This window comes from Thamnophis sirtalis, unplaced genomic scaffold (assembly GCF_051295495.1).
Source record: "Thamnophis sirtalis isolate CommonGarterSnake01/CBP01778 unplaced genomic scaffold, rThaSir2_p1.2 scaffold_3, whole genome shotgun sequence".
NCBI classification, from domain to species: domain Eukaryota; kingdom Metazoa; phylum Chordata; class Lepidosauria; order Squamata; family Natricidae; genus Thamnophis; species Thamnophis sirtalis.
In genome coordinates, this window is record NW_028261383.1 from 82,387,420 (window position 1) to 82,396,565 (window position 9,146).

The 9,146-nt window shown below is 39.8% G+C and overlaps 1 long non-coding RNA gene across 1 annotated transcript; it reads left to right on the top strand.

Annotated features, from left to right (window-relative positions):
• The first annotated feature begins 428 nt into the window (after positions 1–428).
• Positions 429–8,774, top strand: LOC148048030 (uncharacterized). Its single transcript, XR_015695778.1, has 3 exons — positions 429–508; positions 7,845–7,927; positions 8,635–8,774. It is a non-coding gene; the product is annotated as an uncharacterized LOC148048030 (long non-coding RNA).
• The last annotated feature ends 372 nt before the right edge of the window (positions 8,775–9,146 follow it).

Here is a 9,146-nt window from a genome sequence, read left to right on the forward strand (position 1 = left end):
AGCAAAAGACAAATATGAAAGCCGCTGATAATGAATGCAGGCAGTTCAGCTTTCCTCCTCTGGATTGTGCGTGTGATTAGCTTGTTAGTTCATAATTTTTACCATTTAAACATGGTCAGTTGGGGGTCAATCACAAAAAAACAAGATGACCACTGTCCAGAAAAGCATGCACTTCACGTGCTTCAAGGTTTGCTTTCAATGAATGTATGCTTACACAGATCAAAATATTTGGGATTGGAAGCTGCTCAAGTTTACCTGAACACTCATTCAAAATTAATTTTGAAATGGCGTCACATTTAACAGGTTTCATAATTTGTAGAAGGGTCTAAAAAGGTTGGTTTCTTCTTTAGCAGTTTCTCCTTATGCCTCTGCATTCTTCATTGCCATTAACTGTACAATGGATGTACTTCCCTGCAGGAATGATGAAGATGATGAAGATGATGGGCTGAGAGCTTTATCCCCACCCTTCCCCCCATCTCTCATCTGATGCTTTTTCCAACTCCAGGAGGTATGTGACAGTTTACTATTGCACCACCATGTTGTGTAACACATAGTTGTCATGGAGACCGTAGGATCAAGGCAACTGTTGCTCCCTTATCCCAACTCAAATGAGTTTTGTTGAACTCATGAAATTCTTTTTGAGTAGAGCTTAAATGGCCAGGAGAGAAACTGAAGAGCAATGAATTTGGAATGGTTTATCATGTAATCATTGCTCCAATTAGTAAAATGACAACCAGGCACTATTTGATTTCTTGAGCTTGTTGACTATTGGAAAAAAATTTCCTTGTCATAAAAAACTGTATCCTTCCAACCCAATTTGCAAAGAGCAGTCTAGTTGAGCTATTTAGAAAACACCATTTGAAGGAACTGATTACAAGCCAAATCCAAATAGGCATACAAATAAACTTAGGTGGAGGTGGGTTGTTTCTATGGAAATAAATATTAAAGTGTATGCACTGTAACTTGGAATGTTGGAATGAGACAGCAGTGTTGTCTCATTGCATAAACTTGAGTTATGAATTCAAGCAGTTTGTTTACATTATATGCTATTATATTCTAAATAGTGAATAATGTACACTAACGGTGGTTTCGTGCCTATAGTTGCCATCAACTATATAGTTATCAGATATCAGGGACGTGCAGGCAGAGGAGGTAGGGGAGGCAGGGCCTCACCACTGTCATCATGAAAAGAAAAAAAATGTAAAAGGAAAAAGGCAAGGGCTGAGGTCAGGCTGAGCTAGTTGCTGCCAGAGTCACAATGGATGACTTTACTTAGTGCTTAATTATTTAAAAAAGCCTCTAAAAAAGTGCCCTCTACAGGAGGCGGCAGGAGAACGACGTGCCTCATCTAGTCTTTTTATGATCACTCGAGCAGAGTTAAGCAAGGGTTAAAAGCCAAAAAATTCCTGACGTAGATGAAGCACATCGTTCTCCTGCCTCCTCCTGTAGAGCGTGCATTTTGTGTGTGTTTGTGTGTGTGTGTTTGAGAGGGGGGGGAGAGGGAGGAAGGAGGAGAAGGGAGAAGAAAAAGAAAGAAGGAAACTTATTTAGCAAAGGAGAAAAACAAATGCTGTCGCTTTAAATCGGAACTGAGCATGCCTGGCTGTGGAATTCTGGGAGTTGAAGTCCACAAGTCTAAAAAAATTGCTGCCTCACCAGCCATAAACCTCACCGCACGTCACCGTCAGATATATAATGTGCTAGCTTTTTTCCAGTAACATCTCATATGCAGCAATTAAGAGCAAAAAGCAAAAGAACTGGAGCTGAAGCCAGCTCTGGATTAAAGTATGTGCCAACACATTGGCTATATACCAATCTTTATTTTGAACTTCTTCCATGTGAAAATGTACTCCATGGAATTGAGATTCCAACTTTTGCTTCTCATCTGACAGTAGTCTGTGTTACACCTATAAGTAAATAGGTTATGTCTAATGAGAATGCCCTTTATAATGTGCAATGTGAGGTTATCTCTAAGCATTATTCACCAAACATACGTACATACACTCCAAGGCATCTCTCTTTTTCTTTTTGGAAATATAGGGACAATACAAACTGTCTTAATGTATTCCAACAGTCCTGTTTTGATGATCTAGTTCTAGTTTTTATCACATGACTTCTTTATATCTTGGATTTGTAGCAGATTTCCAAAACTTATGTTTAATGCAAGAAAGTAGCAATGTTAAGTGAAAAGATTGTGCTAAATCACTACTAGGCAATCTGAGGTCCTTGGATTATAATGCAATAATATAGAATATTGTTTAAAATGTGATACTTCAAAAGCCTAGGCAACTTGTCCAGTAATTTCTAATTCAAGACTCTTTGGGAAAGGTTCTAATAACAATTTCCCTGTAAGTCATCTCTGAAGGATAAAATCTACGCATTAATTCTAGAGTATTTACTTTGTCTGCACTATGTCAAGTTCTTTCATGGACTTTTCAAAATATTTTTGAAAATGGATCCCAATAGCTGTTAAGAGACATATTACAATTGTCTGACCCTTCCCCCAAAATATCGTAATTGTCTGACCATAACATCTGTTATGGGACATATTGCAATATGTAATATTTATTGATCTCGACACTTCCTCTCCAGCCCATTATAGCTCTCAAATGCAATTATAAAATGAAAATGAAATTTTATCATTTTATTTGATATCTAGAAGCCATATCTTCAGAAAACTTACATTTAGCAAAAGAGCCTAGGTCCTTAATAATTTTTTAAGAAATATTAACAATAACAGACTCCTTTTATTTCATTCCTAATGAAGCAACTCTGCAAATTCTTAAATTATATATTTCCTATGAGTATCCTAAAAACCAATGTTTTCTGTCATTGGGAATTTATTTCTCCCAGAATGAACATACAAGTGTATCAGTCCTTTGCTTGTTGATTTGTTCATCTAGTACTTTATAATAATTCATTCTACAATCAAAAGAAAATTATTATTAGCCAAATTGAATTTATCTTACTGTGCTCTTGTTCACTGGATATATTGTTAGTATATGTACCACCTCCCTTTTGGTTCTGATATTTAGCATCACAGAAGCTTGAGCATGGAATTATAGGTAATTTTTTTCAGTCTCTACAAGGATCATATGATTGATCCTAATATTTTCTTGTTGAAAGGAATATCAAGCTAATTGAAATATAATGACTATGCACAGCTGTGATTTAAGGAGAACTAAGATGAAGGAGATTTTTAGGTAGTTTTAGTGTAGTCTTTGTTAGGTCACAATGACAAAATCATCTTTGCTGCTGTTGCCAGTTCTAGCACCATAACGGCAAAGGTTCTAATCTTGAGAGTGACTCAGCCATCTTGTGGAAAGATGTGGATTTTTGGCATCACTCCATGGCTTCTGATGCTGGCTATGAAAGTTGCGGAAGGAAGGAGATGGCTTCATTGTCTTGTTGCTAAGATCCATTCGTTAGTAGGGAGGAAAATTAAGAATTAGCAAGATAAAGTCTCACACAATGTAAGAACAGTAAATGTGATACACAATAGTGGAAGTAGTAGCAAATTTCTCTTTCCTTTCTCTATTTCACCCTCGTTGCTGGAAATAAATATGCTGTTTCTTGCTTTTGTTTTTTTATTACAGAAATTGGATTGTGGAATACACTGCCCCTAAGGCAAAAGTAAAGGAAAAGGTTCCCCCGCACAGGCATGCTAATCATTTCCGGCTCTAGGGTCAATGCCCATCTCTGTTTCTAAGCCGAAGAGCCAGCGCTGTCTGAAGACATCTCCATGGTCATGTGGCCAGCATGACTAAATGCCAAAGGCACACGGAGCACTGTTACCTTCCGACCAAAGTCGTCCCTATTTTACTACTTGCATTTTTTTATGTGCTTTAGAACTGCTAGGTTGGCAGAACTGAGACAAGTAACAGGAGCTCACTCCATTACATGGTTCTAGTGATTCAAACCTCTGAACTGCTGACCTGATTGACAAGCTCAGTGTCTTAGCCACTGAGTCACCATGTCCCTACACTGCCCCTATGGATGGCTAAAGACCATCCTTTGCTTGGAAAGATTTATGGAGAAGCTAGACAGCTATGCATTAAGTGTGGCAGTGGTAGTCTTTTAGTGTTGACCTGCATTGAATAGGAAATTGGAATTCTCTTCAGTTGGAGGAGATTTTTTAATTAGGGCTTACATCATGGTGACAAGGCAGCAAAATTACAGTATTGCTTTGCTTTTATTGTGTCTGCCAATAGCCACTTGGCACTCCTGTTTAAGGTGACCCAGTCATAACTGGGAGGGAGGGAGGGAGGGAGGGAGGGAGGGAGGGATTACAGAACTTTCTGCTGGTCATTGGACGGAATATTCTTGCTATTCGGTAGATAAAGTTGCTTAGATTCAGTCAGACCCAGACTGAACAGTTCGAAATTAGGTGCCCAAGGCACAGCCTTGTGAGGTAATTTGGAGCATTCTTTGACTATGAGACTCCTGAGGGACCGGACAAGCTTCTCCAGTCTGTGAATATGACTACCTATTTGTAAAATATAGGTCCATCCAGCATGTTAAAGTTACCAGGTCTACAGTTGGTTCTGTGTGATGTCTCTTTTCTGTGGGAGGGAGTGAAGAAGAAAGCTGTAGTTTGCCCTCAGCTTTGAAGAAGAAGATCATAGTCTATTCTATCCTGCCCTCAAGAAACTGTTGTTTGATCCAGCAATCCTTGTTAATTTCCATTAAGCCTCCAACCTTCCATTTCAAGAGAAGTTGGTGGAGAGGACAGTCAAGTTTCAGTTTCAGAGGACCCTGGAAGAAACAGATTATTCAAATGTATTTCAGTCAGATTTCAGACAGGGTCTGGTAGAGAGACAGCAGTAGTTGTGCTTGTTGATAACTGTGATGGAGCCAGGAGGGAGATGGGGTGTCTGTCTTAGTACTCCTTAACATAGTAGAACAGAGTTGGAAGGGACCTTTGACGTTTTCTAGTCTGACCCCCTGCTTAGGCAGGAACCCCTATCATTTCAGGCAAATCCTTGAATGCTTAGCAGCTTTCCGTACTGTCAGTCAACCTTGAATTGATTTTGGAGGTGGGAGTAGAGGCACTGTTTTGGGGAAAGTTTCCTTTCTCCATTGTTGCTTTCAATTGGTGTAGATGGGGAGGGGAATGAGAGGTGTCATTCCTGTCCATTTGAATTTCTATAAATTTTTAAAGCCCTGGTTCTTCCCCAGGCCTTGGGTTACGATGATATCTGAATCTCTCTGGTTTGGGGCTCAGTCATTTGTATTCTTTTTCTTTTATTTTCTTTTTGATTTTTTTAATACTAAGATGCCCAGAGTTTACAGGCAGTTTGCCATTAAAATAAATTTTATTTTTGTTATTGTTTTAATAAAATATTTCCCTTGAACTCTGCCTGGCATCAGGAAGGGCATCCTTCCAGTAAACACTCAATTCCATCCAGTCGTCCTGACTTTACCCCAAATTAAAGGATTAGAGGGTCATAAAAAAGGGATTACTGTTTCTCTTGAAGGGCAGAGTATCATAATTTCAAAGACAGAACACTTAATTTTAAGTTTTGTCATTGTATAAACTTTATGATTATGGATTTTCAAATTTTCATACGAATAAGGAACTAGGAATGGGGGAATAGGTAACTGACTTCAGCCTTGTTAGAGGAGACAGATTTTATCTGATTGGGATGGTGATAGCTAATTTGAGAGAGTGGCCATTTTTTGGAAGCTAAAAATTGAACTTTATTAAGCGTAAGCACCATACTTGCTTACAAACGTATAGCAGGATACATGCCTTTATACATGATCTAATTCCAAAAGCTATGGCCCATTGAGAGCAGAAGAAACTAAAAGATTCAGCTTTGTGAAAACTGTTAAGCTGCTGCTTACATGACAGCTTCCACTTTAATATTCCCACATATATCTCTCCTGAACAAATTAATGCTTCTTGTCACCTATAACCTACCTTGGCTTTTAAAGCATTAGAGTAGTGTGGCATTTAATAAACTTTATTTTTATTCTATTTCTATATTTAGCTCTCTTATCTCTCCTCCCTCTCCACATCCCAGCCTTCCTTCCTCCCTGTTTACTGGTAGGAGCATTTTCTGTCTTTGCATCTTCTGTGTTGCTTGGCAACCAGGTGCACAATCGATGCTGATTGGCTGAGGCAGATTCACCAGGCTCTGGAAGCATTGCACCTCCCTCCTCCCCTCTTCATATAGGGCCCCCTTATAATCTGCATAGAAGGGGGAGCGTGGGTGGGGGAGGGGGAGGGGGGAATTGTGAAAGACACTGTAACAGAACACTCAGCTAGGAGATACCGGAGCTTCTCAGAGTTGATTATTTGCTCAAGTCTGGCATATCCTTGGAAGCAATCACTAGCTCTGTCAAGTAAACTGTTCAGATCTCCCTTTGTTTCTCTATGATTGTGTAACATCAGCCTATCCCAGCCTATCTCCCCCATGCAGGATAAGCATTTATATCCCAACCTTCATTCTAACCCTAACCATCTTTAACAATTGTAGGTCTTTGTTGTTTGAAAATGAGAAGAATAAGTTTCTTTCTAGTTTTAGACTATCCTTCTATCCATAGAGCCATCAAAGCAACTATGAAATATCCTAAAACCAGTTTAAATGACAATTCATATTAACTCACCAGATTTTGAAAACCTTACATGAAATATGCATATCCTTCAAACATAATTCCCATCTTAAACTTATCTTTCAGAAGCTGGTTTGTCAGCCAGATAAATTCTCAGTATATTGATAAGCAGAAAGAGAGAGAGAAAATGTTTGAATCAGGTAAGTCAAATCAAATTTCTGTCACATGTGTACAAAGCTTGTGAGCTCATAAGTATAGGCTCCAATGTGCAAGAGTCACACTAGCCTAGCTGTGACAGTCCTACACATTTGGATTCTAGTTTAGATGTTTAGTTCAGTTCAAAAGTAACCATCCTTTTCATCTCTTAATTTTTTTCATCACCCAGCTACTCATTTGGTAATACTTTTCTACCATGTAATTTATCTATCAGCTATGGATCATGGAGAATGCCATGTTTCTATTGCAAGTAAAGTTGTTTGAGATAGGAACTGGACCCTATTATATTTGTAGTACTTTGCTATTAGTTAAGTGAGCTCCACTTAGACCTGTAGTGGTTGGAGTCCCATTTTTGGGTGCCAAATTGTTGGAAGAAATGTCCATCTGGGTTCAGTTCCAAGTGTGGGAAAAGACACTGGATTCATGGAAGTTGCTTGGAAAGGTTTATTGATGGTGGACAAGACCACATGGTTTGAGGTCCTGGGGGGGGGGGAAGGGACATGGGTGAGAGAGAGGGATTTATACCCTCTCCTGGGCTCCACCTTAGAGCTTCCTGTTCTTGTGTAAGAAATGTATTCTGATTGGTGGTCAGACTCCCAAGGGGCAGGGGTCTTAGCTAACTTTGTAGGCTGTCTGTCTCTCAGGCTTGGTTGAGTCTTGCTGGCCGATGTAATCTTCCCAGGCATGATGTGGTGAGATGGGTAGAGGGCTAATCCTATCATTTCCTGAGGGCCATGTCTTAATCCCATCACCCTGGAGGTGGGAGGCAGGGAGCTGCAGGAAGCTCCTTTGTCTTTAAAACATGTTTCTCCTTTTCTCATCCAGGGAACTATAATATTCTGCCTTTTTAGTATTTCCTAAAATATTTCATTTTTCTAGGAGAGGGATGGGTGCTAACTTCCTACAGTAGTTAAGCCTGGAACAACACAGTTATTCTCCCGAGGCTCACAGGGAGTGAGGGAGGATTTACTATGTCTGCAGTAGTGCTTCCTCCTAGAACTTTTACAGCAAAAGTCTTTTATTATATCTTTTGGGAGTATTTTCTCTGACTTTTTTTTGCCTCCATCTAGCTCCACTTTCCCTAATCCATTCTCCTCCCTATTGATGTATCCACGAGCAACAAAGGAAAAGTCAAGAGGTGAAGGGTTTTTTTGTAAGTATTTTTTTTCTTTCCTATGACAATTCCACCAGCCTTCCTTCCTTCCCCATTATTACAGGAGCTTTCAGAGCAGTTAACATAGCAGATGATACTCAACCAGTTCCTGCTGGTAGAACTAATCAATATCCTATTTGTGTGCCCCTATAAAAAAAATTACCAGAAAAAAGCCACAGCCCTAAGAAAGACCCCAGTATTTTCTTTTCTTTTAGATAGGGCAGAAAGGAGTGAGCCTCATCGCTCTGGTGAAGAGGCTCTCTTGCATTCATTGAATGAGCCAAGCAATTAGTTTCCCTGGAGATCAGAGTGACACTGAGAATAGTCATGGTGTATTGATACAGCAAGTCTACATCTCCCTCACAAAAAATGCAATCATGAAAACAAAAAAAACGGCAAGCATTACTAAAGCAATAAAGCAAATGCATTAGCTAGGCTGAGGGAGCAAGGTCTCCTTTTCATTTCCATTTTTTTTCCACCATTACTAATCTTATTCTCAAACCCCATCTAGAGATTTCTTCAGGATGATGAAATTGGTAGTTAAAACCAGAAACCTGGGGAAAGTATCTTGCAAAAATTCCCAGGTGGTATTCCTCCATCTCTGATCTGGACTCTTAAGAACATGAAGGACTGTTATTGTTGTTTTTAAAAAAATGGACCCCTTTAAAACCCTTTTTTCCACCCTTATTTATCTTCCTTTCTTCCAGTTAACGGAAACACCTTCCTTAGTTCCCAGCCACATGGATAAATTTCATCCAGATTCCTGCCTCCCTTTTTTAGGGAAGGTAGTGGAAAAGATGGCATCTTCGGGGGGTCCTGAATGAAATGGATTGTTGGAGCCCTTCCACTCAAGTTTCAGGATTGATTATGGGATGGAAACGGCATTGGTCACACTTGTCCATGATCTTTGGCGAGAGTGGGATCCTTGTTCTTCTTGACCTTTCATCAGCCTTCGATACCATCGAACATGATATTCTTTTGGGCTGGCTGTGGGGTTTGGAGCCGAGCAGTGCAGTTTTGTGCTGCCTTGGCTCCTTTGTCCAAGGCTGATCTCAATCAGGGTCGATAGGGAGTGAGAGATGCAGTCCAAGGATGCTCTTTTGTGGTGTACCACAGGGTTCAGTACTTTCCCTGCTGCTTTTTAATATCTACATGAAGCCACTGGATGAGATCATTCAGCACAATGGGGTGAGGTATCAGCAACTTTGTATCTTCATCC